Source organism: Piliocolobus tephrosceles, chromosome 10 (genome assembly GCF_002776525.5).
Source record: "Piliocolobus tephrosceles isolate RC106 chromosome 10, ASM277652v3, whole genome shotgun sequence".
Classification (NCBI taxonomy): Eukaryota; Metazoa; Chordata; class Mammalia; order Primates; family Cercopithecidae; genus Piliocolobus; species Piliocolobus tephrosceles.
This window is the reverse complement of record NC_045443.1, coordinates 77,130,457-77,155,154: the sequence shown is the minus strand read 5'-3', so window position 1 is coordinate 77,155,154 and position 24,698 is coordinate 77,130,457. Positions and strand designations below refer to the sequence as shown.

Sequence of the window (24,698 nt, the reverse complement as noted above, 5' to 3'; positions counted from 1 at the left end):
TATTGAGAAGGGTGTTGTGTTCTCCACAACTATAATCATGAATTTGCCTGTTTCTTCTTTCTGATCTATCAGTTTTTTCTTCACATATTTTGTAGCTTTGTTGTAGAGTGCATAATCATCTAGGATTGCTAAGTCTTCTTGATGAATTGACATTTTTTCATTTATGTTGTTCTGCTCTATCTGGTAATTTTCTTTGTTCTGAAGTTGACCTTATCTGATATTAATATAGCTACCACTGATTGTTTTTCACTAATGTCTACATGATATATCTTTTTCTATTCTTCACTTACAATCTACCTATATTATTATATTTGAAATGAGTTTCTTGTGAAAGCATATATTTGGGTTATGTTTTTAATCCACTCTGCTGATATCTGTCTTTTAACTGGTGTGTTTAGACCATTTACATTCAATGTAATTATAGTCATTTGGGAGCATAAGTATACTATTTTGTTTTATTTTTCTTGTTTGTCCTCTCCTTTTAATTTCTCTGTTTTTTTCCTTCCTTTCTGTAGGTTACTTAACATTTTTTAGAATTCCATTTTTATTTATCTACAGTGTTTTAAAATGAAAATTTTTATTTTTGTATTGGTTGCTCTAGGTATTACACTACATATACATAACTTATCATGGTCTACTGGTGGTGTTATTTTACCAGTTAGAGTGAAATGTAGAAATTTATCTCCCTTTATATCCTTTTACATATCCCCCATTTATATTATATTACCTTAAATATTTACTCTACCTGCATTTAAAACCACATTATACAGTATTGTAACTTTTTAATTCAACCATCAAACATAATTTAGAAAACTCAAAAAGAGAATGAAATCTATTGTATTTACCCATATTTTTGCTTATCTTTCTTGTATTATTCTTTCTTCTTTTCTGATGTTCCAAGATTCCTTCTTTTGTCATTTTCTTTTTGTTTAGAACATTTTCATTAGCCATTTTTTAAGGGTAAGTCAGCTGGAAACAAGTTCTCTTGATATTCTTTCATCTGAGAATGTCTTTATTATTCTTTCATTCCTGAAGGATATTTTTGCTGAATCCTGAGTTGATGATTGTTTGCTTTCATAACTTGAAAAATGTTGTGCCACTTCTTTCTGTTTCCATGATTTATAATGAGAAATCCACTGTTATTTGAATTGTTTATACCTGGTAATATGGGGTAAAGTGTCATTATTTTTCTCATTGCTTTCAAGATTATTTGCTTCAATTTTTAGAAGTTTGATTGTGATATGTCTTGTTATAGATTTCTTTAGGTTTATCACATTCACTCAGTTTCTAGAATCTGTAAGTTTATGTCTTTTGTAAAACTTGGGAAGTTTTCAGTCTTATTTCTTTAAGTACCTCTTTATCCTCTCCTTCTGGTACTCTATTAACATAAAAGTTAGATCTTTTGTTATAGTTCCTTAGGTTTCTAAGGCTATGTTCATTTTTCTTTTTCCCAGTATGCTTTTAACTCTGTTGTTCAGATTGGGTAATTTCTATTGCTGTGTCTTCATGTTTACTAATTCTTTGCTTTGTCTTCTCTATTCTGCTTTTTCATTTTTATACCAGTTATATTTTTTGTTCTAAAATTTCCCTTTGATTCTTCTTCTATGTTCCTTTGATATGTCTTCTATTTCTTTAATAAGACTTTCTATTTGCTGAAACTTTCTATTTTTTTAAAATTTATTTCAGGCATGTTTGTAATTGCTCATTGAAACATCTTTAGTGGCTTATTTACAATATTTTCCAGATAATTCTAAACTCTCTTGTCATCTAGGAGTTGATATCGTCTTTTTTCATTCAGTTTGAGATCTTCCTAGTTCTTGGCATGACAAGTGATTTACTATTGAAATGGGGATTTTTGAAGTTATGTTACAAAACTCTGAATCTTATTTAAACTTTCTGTTTTAGTTGGCTTTCTCTGATACCACTCTAGCAGGGAAAGTGGGCTGGCAGAATGTTACCTCATTATTACCAGGTAGGGGTAGGAGTTCAGTACTCAGTCTTCATTGACTACTCAGGTCAGGAACTCCTTGTTCTTTCTGAGAAAGGCTACGTGTTCTGGCTTCACACTAGGCCTCCTTGGCTTAGAGGAGTAGGAGTGTCTCAACACTCCTCTGTATGTTTTCTACTGACATCACAGAGGGATGGAGGAGTGTGGTCTCATTACTGCTGGGCAGTAGTGAAAGTCCTGTCTCTCCATCTAGCCTCCTCTACACCACCACAGTAGGGAGGGAGGGCCTCTCATTATTACTTGGTGGGAGTGGAAGACCAGGCCTCTACGTGGTTTATACTGTCATTGTGAAGCGTGGCAGTTGGGGGCTCATTGCTACCTAATGGGCACAAAAATCCCAGCTCCCTACTTAGTCTTCTCTGACACCACACTGATGGGGTAGTTGGGGTGCTTTATTTCAGCCTGGAAATGATGGAGGTCTAAGCCTGCCATTTGGCCTTTCCTGGTGTGGAGAGGGATGTGGCCATTTTTTTCTATGGTGTTTGGCTGACATAGATTGGTTATTATCTCAAAGTTTTCTGTCCTTTTAGGCTGCATTATTCCTGGTTTTTTAGTTAGAGAAAGCAGGCTTTTTGAGGGGCTTTAACTTTTTGGTCTGTGCTTGTTGCGATTTGGATTATAGTCTTCCGCAGCACCCAATCCAGGATATGTGAAGCAAAAAGAAAACCTAAATAATTCACTACCATGTCATTCCTTGGGTTCCAAGGTCCCCAGCTGGTCTGCCTTCTTCCCTCCACCTTTCATAGTCTATTTATGTTTGTTTTATAGATAATATCTAGGGTTTTAAGTTGTACTTAACGGAAGGAATAGGGAAAAGTACATCTACTCCATCTTACCAGAAGCAGAAGTCGCATTTCCAGTCTTTGTATTCCATTCATTGAGATGATAATCTACCATAGAAAATAATAATAAAGGTATTTCAAAGTATACAATTAATATTAAATGCAGAAGAGACTGTTATTGCTTAAGGATACTCCGTGAAGCAAGAACGACTTGAATTCCCATCTTAATAAGTAAATGCCATCCTGTAAGTCCTATAATTCTCTAAACATTATATAATAAAGAGCTCAAAAATAATTATCATGCCTTTAGTTTTTACCACAGTTCCTTACATAAAATTCACGCTCTCGACAATCAGATAGAGTCAATATTATTATTACTATACTTGTTTTACAAATGAGAAAACTGAGGCTTAGAGACTTGAAGTACATAAGTCAGATCTGAATTTGAACTGGATCTGTCTGAAACCTAATAATGAATTTTAACCACTCTGCTATACTGACTCATTCCTTTTGAAATCAGAACAAATGTATGTAGAGGGCTTTCAGGTACCACCTGCCTAATTCCAACCAAAATGAAACTGTTGCAGACTGGTAGAAATTGAAAAACCTATGAGCATATGGTATATTGGAAGCAGAAACTTAAAAGTCAGGTATGGAGATATCGTAGAGGAAGTGAACAAAAATGTCTAATATAGGACTGAAGATCTTATTTCTGACAATGTAACTCACCTTCATGTTCCTTAGTTTCTCTCTGGGAAGATGATGTATAGAAACAGGCCCTGTTTTTTAAGTGAATGTGATGTAAGATGTACCTGCATTATGAATCACAAGACAATGAAATATTTCATGTGGCTTTAAAGTTCTTGAGCCTCAGGGGAAAATACATTCCTAGTCGATGAAGTGTTTTGGGGTTGTGTATCAACTTCTAACTTTTCAAGTTATATAAAAGCACATTTTCTATAACCATTAATGTTGTCCCTTCCATTAAACAAATGCATAAGCCATGATATCATCTTTAAATTCATTCTTTTTCTCTCTGAACGTATAGATCCCTAGAAGTGTCTTTCTAAACAAATGCCTCTTAAAATTATTTGAAGACTCAATCTGAGCTGATCTTTTCTTGTTCATGTTCTATCTGCTTCTCTCCCAAGTCTTCCAAGTCGATTTCAGCAACTACCCATGATTTTTTATTATCATCATTTAAATTATATCATTTATAAGAATACGCTGGTTGGAAGAATATCTCCTTAGAATTGAGGCCTATGAATCAGAACACCACTGTGCTAGAGCCATATAGGGTTATGAAAAGGGAAGTAAAACATGATGTATCCCTTCAAATACATTGCATCCCCTTTACTAGGCTTCTATCAACCTTGTGTTGCCTCCTCTTCATTGCAGTGATCAACAAAATACGCCTTTGTGTACCAGTTTTGTTGTTGTTGTTGTTTGTTTGTTTTTGAGACAGTCTCACTCTGTCACCCAGTCTGGAGTGCAGCGGCATGATCTCAGATCACTGCCACCCCCGTCTCCCAGGTTCAAGCAATTCTCATGCCTTAGCCTCCCAAGTAGCTGGGATTACAGGTGTGTGCCACCATGCCCAGATAATTTTTGTACTTTTAGTAGAAATGGGGTTTTGTCATATTGGCCAGGCAGGTCTCGAACACCTGGCCTCAAGTGATCCTTCTGCCTTGACCTCCCAAAGTACTGGGATTACAGGTGTGAGCTACCGTGCCTGGCCTGTTTACCAGTATTTTTGCTTTGATTTTTTTCTTTTTCATTTTTGCACATAGAACTTCACAACTAGAAACTGTGATTTTCTTTTTTTAAAACAGGTTAAGTAATATAATTGTTTTTATGTTTCTATGTGATCCCCATTTTGAAATCTCAACATTGTTCATATATTTAGGTAATATAAAATAGAGTGTACCTTCAAAATTTATATATTTTTAATAATTCTAATTAGCTCTAAAAATTAAGTAGGCAATGGTTATTACAGAATATTCAAGAATAGGTTTGTGTAATAAACATTTTAAGCTCTTTTTTGAATTGGGTAATTTTAGGAAACTAAGAAGATATATCTGTAAAATACAGATCAATGTAATTAATTATTACTGATAGCAAGAGCTGCCACTTATTAAGCACTCTGTGAGCTTTCTGTTGAGGATTTTACATAACTAATTTCATTTACTTTTCATAACAACTACATGACTTAGTTATAATCTTTTGCCCATTTTACAGATAAAAAAGATGATGTTAGAAAAGGTAAATAAATTTCCCCAAAGGCAAACCCAGATGTGTTTGACCCCAAAGCTTCATCTCCCCTAATAAGTCTATAAAAATAATTAGGAACTCAAAATTCTTATTTACCCCCCTATAAACTGACTGCTAACTTCATAGTTTCCTTTCTGACTGAAGAGGACTGATCGAAGTAACATCATTCATCTAGTAGAAACTTGGTATGTGCCAGGCACCATTCTAAGTTCATTATAGCTTTATCCCATTTAAACTACATAAAAACCTAATGAAGTAAATATTATTTTCCCATTTTGCAGGTGAAGAAACTGAGGCAGCAGAAATGAAGGAATTTGACAGACAAAGATCATATAGTAAGTAGTATAGGCAAGATTCAATTAAAGGAAGTCTGACCTTAAAACTCATATCTTAAAAGAATTACCACATGATCTAGCAATCACACTACTGGATATTTATCCAAAGGAAATGAAATTTGCATGTCGAAGAGATATCTGCACTCCCATGTTCATTGCAACATTTTTCACAATAGCCAAGATATGGAATCAACCTAAGTGTCTATCAACAGATGAATGAATAAAGAAAATGTACACACAATGGAATAACATTCAGCCTTAAAAGCAAGAAAAATCCATCCTTAAAAAGGGAGGACAACCAGGTTGTCATTTGGAAATGGATGAACCTGGAGAACATTATGTTAAGTGAAATAAGTCAGGCACAGGAAGACAATACTGCATGATCTCACCCATTTGTGGAATTTTAAAAAGTCAGAAGTCAGAATCATAAAAGCAGAGAGTAGCATGCTGGTTACCAGGGGCTGGAGAGAGGTGGTGAGGCGGGGTGTTGGGGAAATAATTGGTCAAAGGAGACAAAATTTCAGTTAGGTAGGAGGAATAAGTTCAAGAGATCTATTGTACCACATGGAGACCATAGTAAATAACAATGTATTATAGTCTTGAAAGTTGCTAAGAGAGTGGATTTTAAGTGTTCTCATCATATAAAACGATACGTATGTTCGGCAATGCATATATTAATTAGCTCAATGTAGTCAGTCCACAGTGTGTACATATTTCAAACATGTTGTATGTGATAAATACATACAATTTTTGTTAATTAAAAAATATTTTAAACTCTTAAAAAAAAGAGCAAAAAGAACCAACAGCTTAAAAAATTCATATCTTAACCAGTATGCTACATAGTCTCTGGCTGATACAGATGCTGAAGGGCTGTTTTCATTTATTTTGAGTCCTTCGGGGCACTAACATTGCGTGAACGCATCTTTTATTTTTATAACATACTTTCTTTTCACCTTTTTTTGTTGCATGCGTGAGACAGGGTTAAAGTCTGGAGCTCACTCAATCCTCCCACCTCAACCTCCTGAGTAGCTGGGATTATAGGTTCACACCTTCAACCACTTTTTACTACAAAATGACACTTTTAAAATGGCTTGATGTAATGTAAATTGTCTTTCTCAAAATAATTGTTTTCTTATTTCTCCCTTTACTTCTTGAACAGTCCTTATACTCCCTCTTATTGTTCAAACCTCTCACCACTCTGTAGACCACACAATTAGAGTAATATTACATAAGAAGAAATTTGGGTCTTCATGCCTTCCCTGTAATATAGTCCTATTGCTTTTTGACCTTCTACTGCTTGAACACCACTTTGAATATTTATTGTGATATTTATATTGTAGTAATATAGGGGCATAAGGAAGCCAGTCATGATTTTAGTGGGTTAGAGACTGATTATGTTTTTCCCTGTTATTTATCCAAGTTTTAAAGAAACAAGCCCAAGGCAAAATTAAAGTTACAAAATTTTTCAAAGTAAGATTTTTCTTTCAACATTTTTCAATCAACATGTATTAAGTACCCACAAGGTACTGGCACTCTATGAGGTGCTATGGTGTAGAAAGATGTGAAATGGAAAGAAAATCATCACCTTGGCCTTAGAAGAATTTAAAGAACAATCTGTACATTGAACTATTCAGTTTTAATTGGAATTTTCTGATTTTTGACAACCTATTCTTAAAGGAGAGTTATAGAGAAAAGTTTTACAGGGACTATTGCTTTTTCACAATATGGTTGAATAACTTTGAAAATTACCAGTTGTGATTTTTTGAAACGTGGATTGATATTTCATAAGATAATTTCTAGTGATAAGCCACATGGATCAACTGATTATAAATTTAGACTACTTTTGTTGACTACAACGGTGGCTGACAAAAAGGCACCCCTACATTCTCCAGTCACCCAGGTTGCTTTGCCTCACAAACTTACTTCAGGGACCACTGTGGCCACAGAGGGTTCCAGGATCAGGGCTCCATAGTACTCTGCATTCTATGCAACAGCAGTGGACTTTTTTACAATGGGGGCTGAGAAAGGCGAGAGGGACCATGTATTTTCTTTGGTCCTAACCTCCCCTTCAAAGTTGGAGTAATTGATATCTTATAACCGTTAGGTCTCATTTATTAGGGGTGACTTTTTTTTTCAGCTTTACGTCATTTCCTTTTTTTTTTTTTTGAGACAGAGTTTCGCTCTTGTTGCCCAGGCTGGAGTGCAATGGCGCGATCTCAGCTCACTGCAACCTCCACCTCCCGAGTTCAAGCGATTCTCCTGCCTCAGCCTCCCAAGTAGCTGAGATTACAGGCATGTGTCACCATGCCCGGCTAATTTTGTATTTTTAGTAGAGACAGGGTTTCTCCATGTTGGTCGGGCTGGTCTCAAACTACCAACCTCAGGTGATCCGCCCGCCTTGACCTCCCAAAGTGCTGGGATTACAGGCATGAGCCACCATGCCTGGCCACACCATTTCCTTATTAATGGCAAACATTTGGTACGGGCCTACTTGTGTGCCAGGACCAATGCTGTGTGTTAAGGATGTGATGATATCCAGATTATGTTTGTTGACCTTAAGGGGTTCACAATGCAGAAGGGCCAGCAATTATAACATTGGATAGACGCTAAAGTAGGGGCCTATAAGTTAACTACTGTAGAAGAAAAAAAAAAAAAAACAGATCCTTGGAGAGTGGGTACAAAGGACACCAAAAACATTTAGTAAGGAGGCAACCTTTAAACCAATTATTGAAGGATAAGTAGGCATTCTCAAGACAGAAAAGGGAGAAGGGGGCTAGGCAAGGTAGCTCATACTTGTAATCCCAACACTTTGGGAGGCCACGGTAGGAAGATTACTTGAGTTCAGGAGTTTGAGACCAGCCTTAGCAACATGGCAAAACCCCATCTCCACAAAAAATGCAAAAATTAGCCAGGTGTGGTGGCATGCACTTGTAGTCCCAGCTACTTGGCAGACTGAGCTGGGAAGATTGCTTGAGCCTGGGAGGTCGAGGCTACAGTGAGCCATAATTGCACCACTACACTCCAGCCTGAGTGACAGAGTGAGGCCCTGTCTCAAGGAAGGAAAAAATAAAAGGAGAAGGGGAAGCCACTACAGAAGAAGGTAATACATTTTTTACATGCTAATTTTTTGTATTTTCCTGAACCTACTTAAAAAGGAGGTAGAGGCCAGGTGCGGTGGCTCATGCCTGTAATTCCAGCACTTTGAGAGGCTAAGGCAGGTGGATCACCTGAGGTCAGGAGTTCAAGACCAGTGTGGCCAACGTGATGAAACCCCGTCTCTACTAAAAATACAAAAATTATCCGGGTGTGGTGGCGGGTGCCTGTAATCCCAGCAACTCGGGAGATTGAGGCAGGAGAATCACTTGAACCCAGGAGGTGGAGGTTGCAGTGAGCCGAGATTGCACCATTGCACTCCAGCCTACACAACAGGAGTGAAATTCCGTTTCAAAAAAAAAAAAAAAAAGGTAGAGACAAGATCAAGATCACAAAGTATGTTTAGATTATGGAAAGATTAGACTTGACCAGAAACAAACTAGATAATAATGAAGTTTTTAATCTAGTAGTGTAATTATCAGATCTATATTTTGGATTATCATTCTGCTTTTAATGTGGAGAGTGACTTGGTAGTTAATAAAGTTGTTCAGGCTAGAACAGATAGGTGAAAGATAAGGCAATAATTTGTGAGATTTGAGAAGTAGAAATTCTAGTGCCTGGTTATTGATAGGATATGGGAGTTGAGAGAGCGTAGCCTACAATGACCTCTAGGTTTGTGAGTAGCTGGATAATGATAAAAATACATACCTCATAATTTTTAAGAAGGACATATTTTTCACATTTTGACATCTCTGAAGTTGAGGTTCATCTTATATGTGACGGTATGTCTACTTAATTGGCAGTGTTGGTATCTTTTTTCTTTCTCTGTGTTATACTAAATAATGGCACATCATTCTCCACATGATGACATCTTAGATTTAGTATAATATGAGAAATAAGAGCAGCAAGATCAGATTTGAACAAGATGGTCCAGAGGGAGAAGGTTACCACCTATGAGAGATGAGGGTGATGGTGCCTTTAACCAATGTCCATTACTTTATTATTTAAAACAAAAACCATATCATTTCCTGTTACTTAAGTCAGTCTCGGAACATTGAACACTAGATTATTCTAGGCAGATGAAATTTTCTACTCTGGTATCTGGACATTGGAGAATGGAGGTCAGGCTGATGCTGTGCAGGCTTGGAGCTCACCTAGAAATCTGGGTTTATGGAAAAATAGGGAAACCTATTATATTTTTTCACTTTCCTTTGTTGAATTTTGCATCCTGCATTGCTAGATGTCAATTATCAACAAAGCTCTTAATATAAATGACTATCTTTACATTTTCAATCTTATAGCCTTTCAGCAGTGCTAAATACTTCACTTTATTCTCAATTCTAAAAAAAACAAATTGGCACAATCCAATCAGTGGACACAATGAGTCAATATGATCTATTACTATAACGCCTTAACCAGTCTTCATACTTCTACTCCTGACCTAAGCAGAGATGTCCAATCTTTTGACTTCCCTGGGCCACACTGGAAGAAGAATTGTCTTGGGCCACACATAAAATAAATTAACACTAATGATAGCAGATGAGCTAAAAAAAAATCAGAAAAAATCATAATATTTTAAGAAAGTTTGCAGATTTGTGTTGGGCCATATTCAAAGCCATCCTGAGCCAAATGTGGCCCACGGGCTGTGGGTTGGATAAGCTTATTCTATAGTGTACTCTCCACATATTCACCAGAGCAGTCATTTAAAACTAAAATTTCATGTCATTTTCCTGCTCAAAACCCTTCAGTGTTTTTCCAGTCACCTTCAGAATAAAATCCAAACTTAGCTTAGCCTGTAACGTCCTCCCTGATCAGGGCTACTTCCCTACCTGACTTCGTCTTTCCTGTCTTACTCCTCTCTAGCCAGCCCCGCCTTCTTGCTGAACCCTCCAACATCACTTTTTTCCCACCTGAGTTCCTGTGCCCTTGCTGTTCTCTCTGCCTGGACTGTCCTTCCCAAGATCTTCCCAAGGTTGTCTTTCTTCATTTGGGTCTCTGTCAAATGTCACTGGCCTTGTAAGGCATTGCCTAAACACCTAATCTAACACATCAAACACCTCATTGCCATGGTCTTTCCCCTCACCCTGCTTCATTTCTCTCCATTTCACTTACCATAACCTGAAACTATAGATGTAATTGTTCACTCCATTAGCATGTAAAATAGAAAAGAAAGACTTTGTCTTATCCTGGAACTGGGTCTGGCACATAGTAAATTTTCTGTAAATAAATATTCATTAAATGAACATGATCATGTTTAAGATCTGAACTAAATGTTGCTGTACTTGATAAGAGTCTCTGCTGTTCTGAATGTCTATCACGGCCACAGCTCTTTCTCAACAAAATGGCCAAAGATCTTTGTGCATAGATCTCCAAACTTTATAGTATGGTGATGATGATGATGATGAAGAAGATGATGATTATTATTATTATTTGAGACAGAGTTTTGCTCTTGTTGCCCAGGCTGGAGTGCAGTGGTGTGATCTTGGCTCACTGCAACCTCCACCTCCCAGGTTCAAGTGATTCTCCTGCTTCAGCCTCCTCCCGAGTAGCTGGGATTATAGGCATGCACCACCACGCCCAGCTAATTTTTGTATTTTTAGTAGAGATGGGGTTAAATCATGTTGGCCAGGCTAGTCTCAAACTCCTGACCTCAGGTGATTCACCGGCCTCGACCTCCCAAAGTGCTGGGATTACAGGTGTGAGCCACTGCGCCCGGCCACTTTATAATAAGATTCTAAGCCCCTGGCCTTGGCTGATTAAACTGGGGATTGGGCCACAAGAACCAAAGACAAACTCCCTACAGGCTTACTTCTCAAAGTGTGGGACACAGACTGGCAGTGTCAGCATCACTGAGGTCTGTTAGAAACACAGTATCTCAGACCTACTGAATCAGAATCTGCATTTTTAATGAGATCCCCAGGTGACTCGTGTATACGTTAAAGTTTGAGAAACACTGATCTATAGCATTGTTGTACAAGCTTGCAGTTATGAAATCAATTCAGCATGGCATAACCAGCTAAATGAATAGAGTAGAACGGGACAGGATAGGACTGATTAAGAACAGAAATTATCAGAGTGTAAAACATAGTTTTATTTTTTATTTTTATCTTTTTAAAATTATTTTTATTATTATCTTAAGAAAGTATAAATGACTGGGCACGGTGGCTCATGCCAATAATCCCAGCACTTTGGGAAGCCGAGGCAGGTAGACCACCTGAAGTCAGGAGGTTGAGACCAGCCTGGCCAACATGGTGAAACCCCATCTCTACTAAAAACACAGAAATTAGCTAAGCACGGTGGCACACGCCTGTAGTCCCCAATACTTGGGAGGCTGAGATAGGAGAATCGCTTGAATCTGGGAGGCAGAGGTTGCAGTGAGCTCAGATTGCGCCACAGCACTCCAGACTGGGTGACGGAGCAAGACTCTATCTTTTAAAAAGTCTACGCATGCATGCATGAGACCACATGTAAAATATATTTATTGCTGCAGGTTGTGGTCAAAATACCTGATAAATGCTGATTCCCAGGATAGCCAGGAATCTAAGGTGAGAACTAACCCATGAAGGAAAGTGATTCTATATTGTGACAATTGAATCAATCGATATTTTCCTTCCTGATTTTTAATACAATATATACTAGGAGACAGGGAGTAGTGAACTAGAATGGAAAAGTGGAGAGAGAAAAACAGAGGAGCCAATAAGTCATGAGAATGGAAGATTACTGAATCCACTGTTACATTTTACACTAGGCTTTAGTTCCCGAGGCCTGGTCTTTCAATTGCTACCATGGTTTCTTTTCTTCCTTTCTCATATCCTTTCAATAAATCTCCATCACCAGACAGACAGACCCTGAGTATAAAGCTCTCCCTGGCAACCTGAAACAGCTTTGCACACTGGCTACTGCCATATATAATGGTGTGAGAAACTAACCTCTGATACATCTAGAAATCCCCCCAACAACCAGGAATTCATGCTTTACTTTTAGAACTGCTACCTTATGCTGACTTTTAACATTAACACATCATATCTACTTACATTCTGGGTCTAATCTGTAGAGTGAGTTGTTGGACTAGAATTCATTTATTAAATAACCATGGGAATCAAACAAGTAGGAAAAAGTTTTTGAGGCTGCTGGGTGAAAAGCCCAGGAGATAATATAGCGCTTAAGAACCTACAGCACCATTAGGTGCTTGACTCTTGTAAAGGGTTCAAAATCATGTTTAGGGAAAAAAAAGTAATGTGTTGGTCAAGAAAAACCTGTCTGGGATCTACTAGTCACAAATTTGTGACCCTGTGTTAGGTGATGTCTAATGTTGCTTCCAAGGTTCTCTGATCCTAGGATTCCCTTTAATGAATAAGTGATTAAGTGAATGTTGATGACCAGCCATCATCAAAATACTGCACAATATAGAAAATTTATTTTCTTTCATCTTATTTCTTAATTTTGTGGAAATTCTAAAACATTTGAGATGACTCAGGGCAAGGCACAGTAGCTCACACCTGTAATCCTAGCACTTTGTGGAGGCTCAGGTGGGCAGATTGCTTGATCACAGGAGTTAGAACCCAGCCTAGGCAACATGGCAAAAACTACAAAAAACATGCAGAAACAAATTAGCTAGGAGTGGTGGCATGCATCTGTAGTCCCAGCTACTCAGGAGGCAGAGATGGGAGGATCACCTGACCTGGAAGGTTGAGGCTGCAGTGAGTTGTGATCCCGCCACTGCACTTCAGCCTGGGTGACAGAGTGAGACCCTGACTGTAAAAGAAAAAAAAGCGACTCAGAAGGTAAATATGAATAATTTCCTATTTCAAATAAAAGTGTTGAGTAAGTTTTATGAAACATTTATTTCTAGTCATATATCAACAGTTGAATCTACTAATTCTAAGCTCCATAGCTAGTTAGGTAGGTAAGTTAGAATTCCAAAAAGAAACATATATTGAGTTTATTTATCCATTAATTCATTTTTTCATTTAATATCATTTATTGTCTAGCAATTGATTTGAAGATGAATTATATATTATTTGCATTTCTAGGATTAAGCTATTTTATTTGCAATAGTTCACATCAAATGAATAGCTAAGGAGAGTTTAAAGAACTAAACCAAAGGGATTGTTTTGACAAACCTTTTCCAGACTATTACAATTTTCTTAGTTTTGTCCTATCACATGTAGAGTAATACATAAGTTATTCAGCTCTTTATTCCCACCACCAACATGAAAGAAAAACCAAACAGACACTAAAACATTGAAAAGTCAGCGATTTGGAGGCTTAGAAATGTCGTCACCTCAACATACGTGCTGTTAATAAATAACAGAGGGTTATAGTGCCTTTTGTGTGTTTCAAAAGGAAAACAAAAAATAAAATAGCAGAGGACAGAGTAAATTTTCACCATGATAGTTAATAAAGTTTCAGTACTAATCCAGTTGTTCAATCCATAAACATGATATTCTTATAATAATATGACATTTTGAAACTACATTTATCATCTTTCTTTTGAGACAGAGTCTCACTTTGTTGCCCTGGCTGAAGTACAGTGGCGTGATCTCAGCTCACTACAACCTCCATCCCCCGGATTCAAACAATTCTCGTGTCTCAGCCTCCTGAGTAGCTGGGATTACAGTTGCCCACCACCACACCCAGCTAATTTTTTTGTATTTTTAGTAGACACAGAGTTTCATCATGTTGGTCAGGCTGGTTTCAAACTCCTAACCTCAAGTGATCCACTCACCTTGGCCTCTCCAGGTGCTAGGATTACAGGTGTGAGCCACCGTACCTGGCCACATTTATCATCTTTTAAAAACGAATGCATTTGTCAGACTAAAGCCTTTCATTGTTCAATATACATTGCAACATATCACCAGTATAAAACCACACACAGTGCACTAATTACATGACATTCACTCATTCAACAGGTCTTTTAACATTCATTATATTTGAGGCACTGTGGAGGATCAAAATGAAAGCCTTTGCACAATCTCTGTTTTGTGCAATGTTTTGAGACAAGAAATCTTGAGTATTGACAGATTAGACCAGTGGGGGCAAATTTTTGTATGTTTGAGGAAAAAGTCTCCAAGGCCAAATTTTGTCTAATTAAGGACTGATGAGTTAGGGTACTACCAGGTCACTTGGATCTCATAGTGCTTTCCTATTCTTGTTGTTCGGGAATTTTATTATTCACCAGTACATCCATTCAGGAATGAGTAATTTCAGAGCAATAAAGTGTAATTTCTATCAATTAAGTTTCCTTTTGGAGAATTTTGCCTCTGCATATAGCCTGTAACCCTTGAGGAAGCACATTTCAGATTACCTTATGTGTGTAAAAATGTGAGAATACTGTAGTGTTAGGATGGCAAAAAAGAGTGAGATGAAGAGTAATTAGCAACTATGCAGCCAAGGTTTTTTATCCCCTTCACTTTCTCAAATATTCTTATGATAAATTCCCATCACCAGAAAGAACCTATAAACCTTTTCATGTTCAAAGACTTTGGTCCTTGATAAGCACCCCATGTTTGACGACTTAAAAACTTTTCATTGGAGATTTATCTCTCTCTCTCTTTCTGTCGACAGGGTCTCACGCTGTTGCCCCGGCTGGAGTGTGGTAGCATGATCACAGCTCACTGCAGCCTCAACCTCCTGGGCTCAAGCAATTCTCCCACCTCAGCCTCCCGAGTTCCTGGGACTACAGGCACATCCCACCATGTCTGACTATTTTTTTTTTTTTAAATTTCTACTAGAGATGAGATCTTTCTATATTGCCCAGGTGAGTCTTGAACTCCTGAGCTAAGTGATCCTCTCACCTCAGCCTCCCAAAGTGTTGGGATTACAGGCGTGAGCTACTGCACCTGGCTAGAGACTTTTGTTTCTAACTATAACAAAGAAGCTTGTAGCGCAGTAGCATTCCCATTAATATCAATAATAAGCAAAGGATCTTCTTTATCACCATTGTTATTCAGCCAACACAATTAGATAACAGAAATAGATAAAATTGAAATTGGAAAAAGTAAAGCAAAATTATCATTATTTGCTGATGCTATGATTATCTGGAAAACTAAAGAGAATCAAATGAAAAACTGTCAGAAACAATAAAATAATTTTTAAAAAACTGAAAAAAAGACAGGGCTGAGTATGGTGGTTCATCCCTGTAATCCCAGCACTTTGGGAAGCTGAGGACAGCAGATCACTTGAGGCTAGGAGTTTGAGACCAGCCTGACCAACATGGCAAAACCCCGTCTCCATTAAAAATACAAAAAGGCCAGGCACAGTAAGCTCACGCCTGTAATCTCAGCACTTTGGGAGGCTGAGGCGGGCAGATCACGAGGTCAAGAGATCGAGACCATCCTGGCCAACATGGTGAAACCCCGTCTCTACTAAAAAGACAGAAATTAGCTGAGGATTGTGGCGCACACCTGTAGTCCCAGCTACTTGGGAGGCTCAGGTAGGAGAATCGCTTGAACTCAGGAGGCGAAGGTTGCAGTGAGCTAAGAACATGCCACTGCACTCCAGCCTGGTGACAGAGTGAGACTCTGTCCCCAAAATAAATAAATAAATAAATAGATAGATAAATAAATAAATAGATAGATAAATAAATAAATAACAAAAATACAAAAATTAGCTGGCCACAGTGCACGCCTGTAATCCCAGTTACTTGGGAGGCTGAGGCAGGAGAATCACTTGAACCAGGGAGGCGGGGTAGAAGTGTGCCGAAATCATGCCATTGCACAGGCTGGCAACGAGTGGGACCCTGTCTCAAAAAAAAAAAAGGAAAAAAAATAGGAAATGTGGAAGATTTGTGTGAAGAAAATTAAAACACTACTGAAGGAAACAAGAAAAAGATGTTTCAAATGACCCATATTGTTCACATTTAGGAAATTTCTGCATGACAAAGATATTAATCTCCCTAAATCAATCTATAAATGTAGTGTAATCCCAATAAAAATACCAAATTATTTATTTGGGAACCAGATAAACTGACTCTAAAGTTCAAATGGAGAACAAACAAGAAAAGCCAGGAAAAGTCTTCAAGAGGTTTAATGTAACTAAGTAAAATGAGATGCATTTCCCTACCAGACAGGAGAATATATTTTATAAGCTAAAACACTGCAAAATGTGGTGCTGATGAATAATGCCTGACACATTTAATACATATTTGTTGAATAACTGAGTAGTCATATCAATAAGAGTTCAATAGAAAATCCAAATTGGACCCAAATGCTTATTGGAATTTGGCAGATGAAAAAAGCAGGACTTCAAAATAGTGGATAAAAGATAAAAATAGTGTTGGGACAACTGGGTAGCAGTAGGAAAAAAAAGAATCGGGGTGGGCACGGTGGCTCACGCCTGTAATTCCAGCACTTTGGGAGGCTGAGGCAGGCGGATCACGAGGTCAGGAGATGCAGACCATCCTGGCTAACACGGTGAAACCACGTCTCTACTAAAATACAAAAAAATTAGCCGGCCGCAGGTGCTGGCGCCTGTAGTCTCAGCTATTTGGGAGGCTGAGGCAGGAGAATGATGTGAACCTGGGAGGCGGAGCTTGCAGTGAGCCCAGATCGCGCCACTGCACTCCAGCCTGGGCGACAGAGCGAGACTCCATCTCAAACAAACAAACAAAAAACAGGAATTGGAGCTGTATTAGTCCATTATCACACTGCTATAAAGATACTACCTGAAATTGGGTAATGTATAAATAAAAGACTTACAGTTCCGCATGGCTGGAGAGGCCTCAGGAAACTTAAAATCATGGCGGAAGATGAAGGGGAAACAGGGTATGTCTTACGTGGAGACAAGAGAGAGAGAGAGTGGGCAGGAAAAACTGCCAGTTTTAAAACCTTCATATCTCATGAAAACTCCTTCATTATCACGATAATTGCTTGGGGAAAACTGCCCCTATGATACAGTCACCTCCCACCAGGTCCTTCCCTCAACACATGGGGATTACAATTCAAGAGAAGATTTGGGTGGAGACAGAGTCAAGCCATATCGGGAGCCATGCCTCACACCTCATACAGAATGAATTTCAGATTAATTAGGCATGTAAGTGTTAAAAACTAACTGTAAAAGTACTAGAAGAAAACATTGCAGATTAAAAAAACTTATGGAGCCATAAAAAGATTGTTTAATTGAACCACAAGACAATAAATGTTTTCTTCATGCATTGTAAACCTAGTTAAAAGAGAACTGACAAATTGGGTAAAATATTTACAACCCACCTCTCAGACAAAGAGCTAAATTCCTTACTAAGTAGAGTTTCTACAAATCAAAAATGAAAAAAAAAAAAAAGCAAACAAAAGCAATCCCCTAGCACACACACGCACACACACACACACACACGTGCATGCAAAGATTTGAACAATTTTTGTTGTTTAAAGAATATGAACAGAAAGCTTATAGAAAATAAAGAGCAATTTGGCAATATCTGTTAAAATTACAACTGCAGGCTGGGTGCGGTAGCTCATGCCTGTAATCTCAGAACTTTGGGAAGCCGAGGTGTGTGGATCACCTGAAGTCAGGAGTTCAAGACCAGCCTCACCAACATGGTGAAACCCTGTCTCTACTAAAAATACAAAAATTAGCCTGATGTGGTGGTGCATGCTTGTAGACTCAGCTACTTGGGAGGCTGAGGCAGGAGAATTGCTTGAACCCAGGAGGCGGATGTTGCAGTAAGCTGAGATTGTTCACTGCACTCAAGCCTGGGTGACAGAGTGAGATTCTGCCTCAAAAAATCAATCAATCAATCAATCAATGAATCAATCTGCACAGACCCTTTGAAATGACAATTCCACTTCTAGGATTTTAATCTACAAATATACTCTCAAATGTATCCAATGACTTATATACAAATTTATCACTGGAACAGCAAAATATTAGAAACAATGTAAATGTTTATCAGAAGGGGACTGATTATATAAATTGTGGTATAATCATAGAATGCTACTGGACCAATAAAGAAATAAAGTCTCTCTCTTGCTGTTTCTCTGCATCCTTTAGATCCTCACAGCCACTCTTCAACTTCTACTCTCCCAGCTTTATTTTTCTCCACAGCTCTTATCACCAGCTGGCTTATTATATATATTTCATTGCTTATTCAGTTTTTGACTGTTTTTCCTGCACTTTCTCTACTAGAATGTCAGTTCCATAAGGCAGAGATTTAGCCTATTTTGTCCTCTACTGTATCTTGACCACATGAGTGCCTGGCACATGGTAGCCATTGAGTAAATACTTGTCAAAGAAATGAATAAAATATGGCCGGGCGCAGTGGCTCAAGCCTGTAATCCCAGCACTTTGGGAGGCCGAGACGGGTGGATCACGAGGTCAGGAGATCGAGACCATCCTGATTGACACGGTGAAACCCCGTCTCTACTAAAAAAATACAAAAAAACTAGCCGGGCGTTGTGGCGGGCACCTGTAGTCCCAGTTACTCGGGAGGCTGAGGTAGGAGAATGGCGTGAACCCGGGAGGTGGAGCTTGCAGTGAGCTGAGATTCGGCCACTGCACTCCAGCCTGGGCGACAGAGCGAGACTCCGTCTCAAAAAAAAAAAAAAAAAAAAAGAAATGAATAAAATAATGAATCAATATGGAAAGATCTTCAAAATCTATTTTAGAGTGAAGAATTCAAGATATACTAATATTCTATTCTCCATGTGAAAAATTATATATGAAAAATTACATACATACACACCTGTGCACACACACATACATGCATACACGTATATGCTTGCCTAGGTAGAGACTTTTGGGGAGGATATGCAGGAAGCTGGGCCAGTGATTGTCTCAGGGAGCAGGAGAGCAGAACTGCGTGGCTAGCAATCAGGAGTAGGATTTTTTTCCACTTTGCCCTTATAGCTTTTGAATATTGTGCCACACACATTATGCATTCAAAAACTATTTTTTTTTAATTGCTGATTTAAAGAATGAACTGAGGAAAACAGAAGCTTCTGTAAAAGACAGAAAATTAATAGCCAGAGGTACAGGAGGCAAGTAAGGAGAGCTGAGTATTCCAGGGAGGTAGGGAAGGTTTCCTGTGCCTCTGGCCCTGAAGAATTTAGTCTCATCCTTGTGCCTGTGTCTCCTCCAACCCATCTTTGTCCCCATTCCGGCCTTCCAGGGCACCACCTTCCCCATTCCTTGTAGGCACTTTACATCGTTGTGCGCTTGCCTAAATGGTTTCATCTGTCAGAAGTATTTCCTTATCTTGTCTATTTGAAAAATCTGTTTATTCTTGGTGAAGTCATCTCTTTTTTCATTCTGTGCTTCCCACAGTAATTTGTTCATATTTCTGTTTAGAACTGAATATCATTTTGTTTACAAGTCTTTTTTGTATAGATATTCTTTCATGATCCCATTTTTGTTTACATATGTGTTTACACACCTGCAAGTTCCTTGAAGGTGGAGCTATCATTCATCTTTGTATTTCATTGCCTAGAACAGTAACTTGTTTAGAGCAAGCCTAGCACACAGTAAGTATGCCCCCAAAATGTTTATTGAGTGAAGGACTGTGATTATTTTCTTCATGTGGTTTACATATTGATTTTAAAATTAGGAGCAATTTTCAATGGAAGATAAAGGGACTAGACCTCTTTTGAGTGACCTTCAAAAATATTAGTCATTAGTACACTAAAATTACAGTAGAACATCCATCAATAAAATTGCCTTGGAAGAATTGAACTTTGAAAAGTTCAAAAAATGGATTTTACAGAGATATGCAAATTCACCTGAAAGAGATCTGACCAATAAAACATGACCATAACCAGACTAAAATAATTAGCATATACAAAGAATGAATGTGTTCATCATAGCAGCGTTAGTTGGGCTCCTTAGCAAACAGTTGGATGGCAAAGGTCCTGGGGACAGCCATTCTGCTCTATGCACTTTGGCAGAGCTCTCCTTATTTGTGGAGATGGATGCCTTAGGCTCTCTTAGCTGAGTCCAGTAAACACTGGAATCCTCTAATCAACCCCTCTTGTTCATTCTTCATATTTACCAAGTAAACTCCAGTTATGCTTTCATTCCCATGTAGGTCTGCCTTCTTGGAGAACACATGCTGATCATGACAACTTTAATAATACTGTGTTTCTGACCTTAATGTTTTTCATTATAGATCGATTAGTTATTTGGCTCTTATATATCAAGCAAATTGTCAATATTAATGTGACTGTGTCCCTGAGCCATCAATAATAGGCTCTTCAAATGGATAAAATCAAAAGTTCCGAAGCTGCAAGACTGAGGGTCAAACACCAGCTATGGTACATACACTAAGGAATACTTCCCCACCACAAACTGCTCTCACATCCCAAGTACAGCCCTAGGAGACAGCTTGTTTCTGGGGCCGCCTCAGGACAGTCATCCTGATTGTATGCCATTTGACAAATATTTAGACATAGAGCACCTGCTGTACTCCAGACACTGTGATGCAAAAAGAGGGAAGAGAAAAAAAGAAAGACTCCTTAAGAAGCCCAAATTATGTGGTTTGTGTAGATGAGCAATTCTGTCTTTTACTGATTATGAAGTCCTGAAATTCTGATGAAATCAAAGCAAATCACTTAGAGAAAACTGTACATAAACTGTGGTGTTTGCATTTGGTGTATTTTATTCCCCTGAAAATTGATTCCTTTTATGTATAAAGATGAGCTCTGGAATCACACAGATGTGCTGAAATATTTGGCTTTATCATGTACTAGCCATGTAACACAGGACAAGTTACTTAATCTCTCTATATCTCACTGCTCTGATCAGTCCAAGAAAAGTAATACTAATAAAGCTCCTCTCATAGAACTGTTACAGAGTTAAACATGGATATGGTTTGGATGTTGGTCCTCTCTAAATATCATGTTGAAAGGTGATTTGCAATGTTGGAGGTGGAGCCTAGTGGGAGGGGATTGGATCTTGGGGTAGGATCCCTCATGAATGGCTTAGCATCTTTCCCTGGTCATAAGTGAGTTCTTGCTCAGTTAAATCATGTGATATCCAGTTAAGAGTGTGCGACCTCCCCCTTCTCTCTCTTGCTTCCACTCTCACCATGTGACACGCTGAATCCCTGTCATCTTTTGCCATGAGTAAGAGCTCCCTGAGGCCCCCACCAGAAGCCCAGCATATGCTGGCACCATGCTTCCTGTACAGCTTGCAAAACCATGAGCCAGTGAAACATTTTTTCTTTGTAAATTACCCAGCCTCAGGTATTTCTTTATAGCAATGTAAGAATGAACTAATACACTATATATGCAGTGATTAGCATAGTGTAGTAATCAAAAAATTACTGCTATAATTTATTTTATGCAAAATATTATCTTCAGTAATTTAAATTAAAGTGTGTCAATGAAAGGCAGCCTTTACTTTGCTCAATAGTGAATTCCAGTGAAAAATTGCTTCTGATTTGAATCTATGTTTTAGATTAAAATCTAGATGTTACATCATCTGTGTCATCCAGTTGTTTTTTTGTTTGCATGGCAAGAAGTACTGAACACATTGACTCATATAAGTTAAAAATCCAAGACTGAATTGAATTCATATCTCATCATAACCACTGTAAATCAATGGAGATGTCTTTGGTGAGGTACTCATTAAATATGAATCATCTGAGCACAAGTAACATTCAAAAGAATTCTGTGGTGTTTCAGGTGTTGAAGACATCTGCTTGCAGAGAAATGAATAAGACTTTCTCAATGGGCTTCAGACAATAGAAAGTCCTTCCTCCATACTGAGAAGTTTAAAACCCATCTCCATTAAGTAGTAACTAAAGAAACGATGGCTGAGCTATAAGACTTGGTTCTTTTAGCAGCATACATCATGCTTTAAGATCTGGAATCAAAAAATTTATCTGAGTCTCATGACCAAAAACATATATGATGTAACAAAACCATGAAAGAACTCCTAAACTGTTCTGATCAGGTACCTCCTTTCCCTCTGCCCCCATGAAGTTCAGTTACATACTTTACCATTTGTTTCTTGGAAAGTCAGTAAACTATGTGCAATAGAGAAGAGTTTTCTACTTTGATCTTTTTTCTAGACAAAATTTCTTGAAAAGGCTGGGGTCAGGACTGGGCTCTGATAAAGTTGATGACTTTCACAGCAGTAGACAAGACTTCTTTCAAAATTGCTTGCACAGCCCAATTTCTGTTGATGGTGAGAGCAACAAGTCACAATGTATGGAGTGTCTTCAGCAAAGCAGCCAATCCGGGTGTGTTACTGAGACTCTCAGGTGCTCAATCTGTGTCCAGAGAACCAAAACATTCCATCTACAAAATCTTCCTTGACAAAGACATGTTTTCACCACTTTGAAAATGGCAGTGGCGGCCGGGTGCAGTGACTCACGCCTGTGATCCCAGTCCTTTGGGAGGCCAAGGTAGGCATCTCACAAGGTCAGGAGTTTGAGACCACCCTGGCCAACATGGCAAAACACCGTCTCTACTAAAAATATAAAAATTAGCCGGGCGTGGTGGCAGGTGGCTGTAATCCCAGCTATTCTGGAGGCTGAGGCAGAAGAAGCGCTTAAACCCAGGAGGCGGAGGTTGCAGTGAGCCGAGATTGTGCCATTGCACTCCAGCCTGGGCTACAAGAGCAAGACTCTATCGAAAGAAAAGAAAGAAAGAAAGAAGGAAAGAAAGAAGGAAGGAAGGAAGGAAGGAAGGAAGGAAGGAAGGAAGGAAGGAAGGAAATGGCAGTTGTCAAGTTTCCAAAAGGAAATCAGAACTGGAATACTTCTTCAGTGACACCAGTGCACAAATAAAAGATGACAATGAAGAGCTGGTTAAAATGGGAGGCATCGCAGTTTTGCCCAGCTGTATGACTGTTGAAGTAAAGCAGTTTAGGAGCCAGTTTAGGGATCTGTTTCCAAATATTAGAAGAAAGATCAGTGATTCAAAAGGAGGTTATGCCTTTAAAATTGGCATGACTTCAGTTTTCTTCTTTTGCCCCAAGCCACAAACCAATTCAAATATTTCCAGGGTATGTAGTTTCATTAAATTTTCTCCAATTTTGTGTGGGTTTTTTTTTTTTTTTTTTTTTTTTTTTTTTTTGCTTGTTAGAAAAATACTGACATTTTAAGTTTGCCCCAAGACAAGTTGGGACAAGTTAAAGTTGCAGTCTTTTTTTTTTTTTTTGAGACGGAGTCTTGCTCTGTCGCCCGGGCTGGAGTGCAGTGGCCGGATCTCAGCTCACTGCAAGCTCCGCCTCCCGGGTTTATGCCATTCTCCTGCCTCAGCCTCCGGAGTAGCTGGGACTACAGGCGCCCGCCACCTCGCCCGGCTAGTTTTTTGTATTTTTAGTAGAGACGGGGTTTCACCGTGTTAGCCAGGATGGTCTCGATCTCCTGACCTCGTGATCCGCACGTCTCAGCCTCCCAAAGTGCTGGGATTACAGGCTTGAACCACCGCGCCCGGCTAAAGTTGCAGTCTTTTAAAATACAATGTTTTCTTATGAAATGATTAATGTAAGTCCATGTATTTTCTGTTATTATTTATTTATTTATTTATTTATTTATTTATTTATTTATTTGAGACACAGCCTCACTCTGTCGCCCAGGCTAAAGTGCAGTGGTGTGCGATCTCGGCTCACTGCAACCTCCGCCACACGGCTTCAAGCGATTCTCCTGCCTCAGCCTTCCGAGTAGCTGGGACTACAGGTGCCCGCCACCACGCCCAGCTAATTTTTGCATTTTTAGTACAGATGGGGTTTCACCATGTTGGCCAGGCTGGTCTTGAACTCCTGACCTCAGGTGATCTGCCTGCCTCAGCCTCCCAAAGTGCTGGGATTACAGGCGTGAGCCACCGCGCCTGGCCAGGTATTTTCTTCTAAAGGTTACTTTGAATCCTATATTTCAAACATACAAAAGTACAGAAGATAATATAAGTTTAAAACATACAAAAGTGCAAAGATAATATAAGTTTATGTACCCGCCCTACTCAAATTGAACAAATGTTAACATTTTACGTTTATCTTAGAGCTTTTTTTTAAAGAAATAAAACATTATAAACAATAGAAACATTACAGCTCTTATAGCTTTTTCTCTCCATCTGTCCTAAGAAGCAACTAATAAACTGAATTTTGTGTGCTTCTATTTTATTACAAAATATGTATCTGTCAACAATATACATATTGTTTGCACATTTTAGAAATTTGTATGAATGGTATCATACTTTCCATATGTACTTGAAACTACTTTTTAAACATGTTTCTGAGATGCTATAACATGTTTTATTATATTTTTAAAAACTG

The 24,698-nt window shown here is 38.4% G+C and overlaps 1 long non-coding RNA gene across 1 annotated transcript in view; it reads left to right on the top strand.

Moving 5' to 3' along the window:
- Nucleotides 1-24,698, top strand: part of LOC111547131 — a 75,119-nt gene that overhangs the window by 41,955 nt on the left and 8,466 nt on the right. The window contains exon 5 of the long non-coding RNA XR_002733042.2: nt 5,343-5,396. This is a non-coding gene — a long non-coding RNA (uncharacterized LOC111547131). The remainder of the gene's footprint in view (nt 1-5,342; nt 5,397-24,698) is intronic.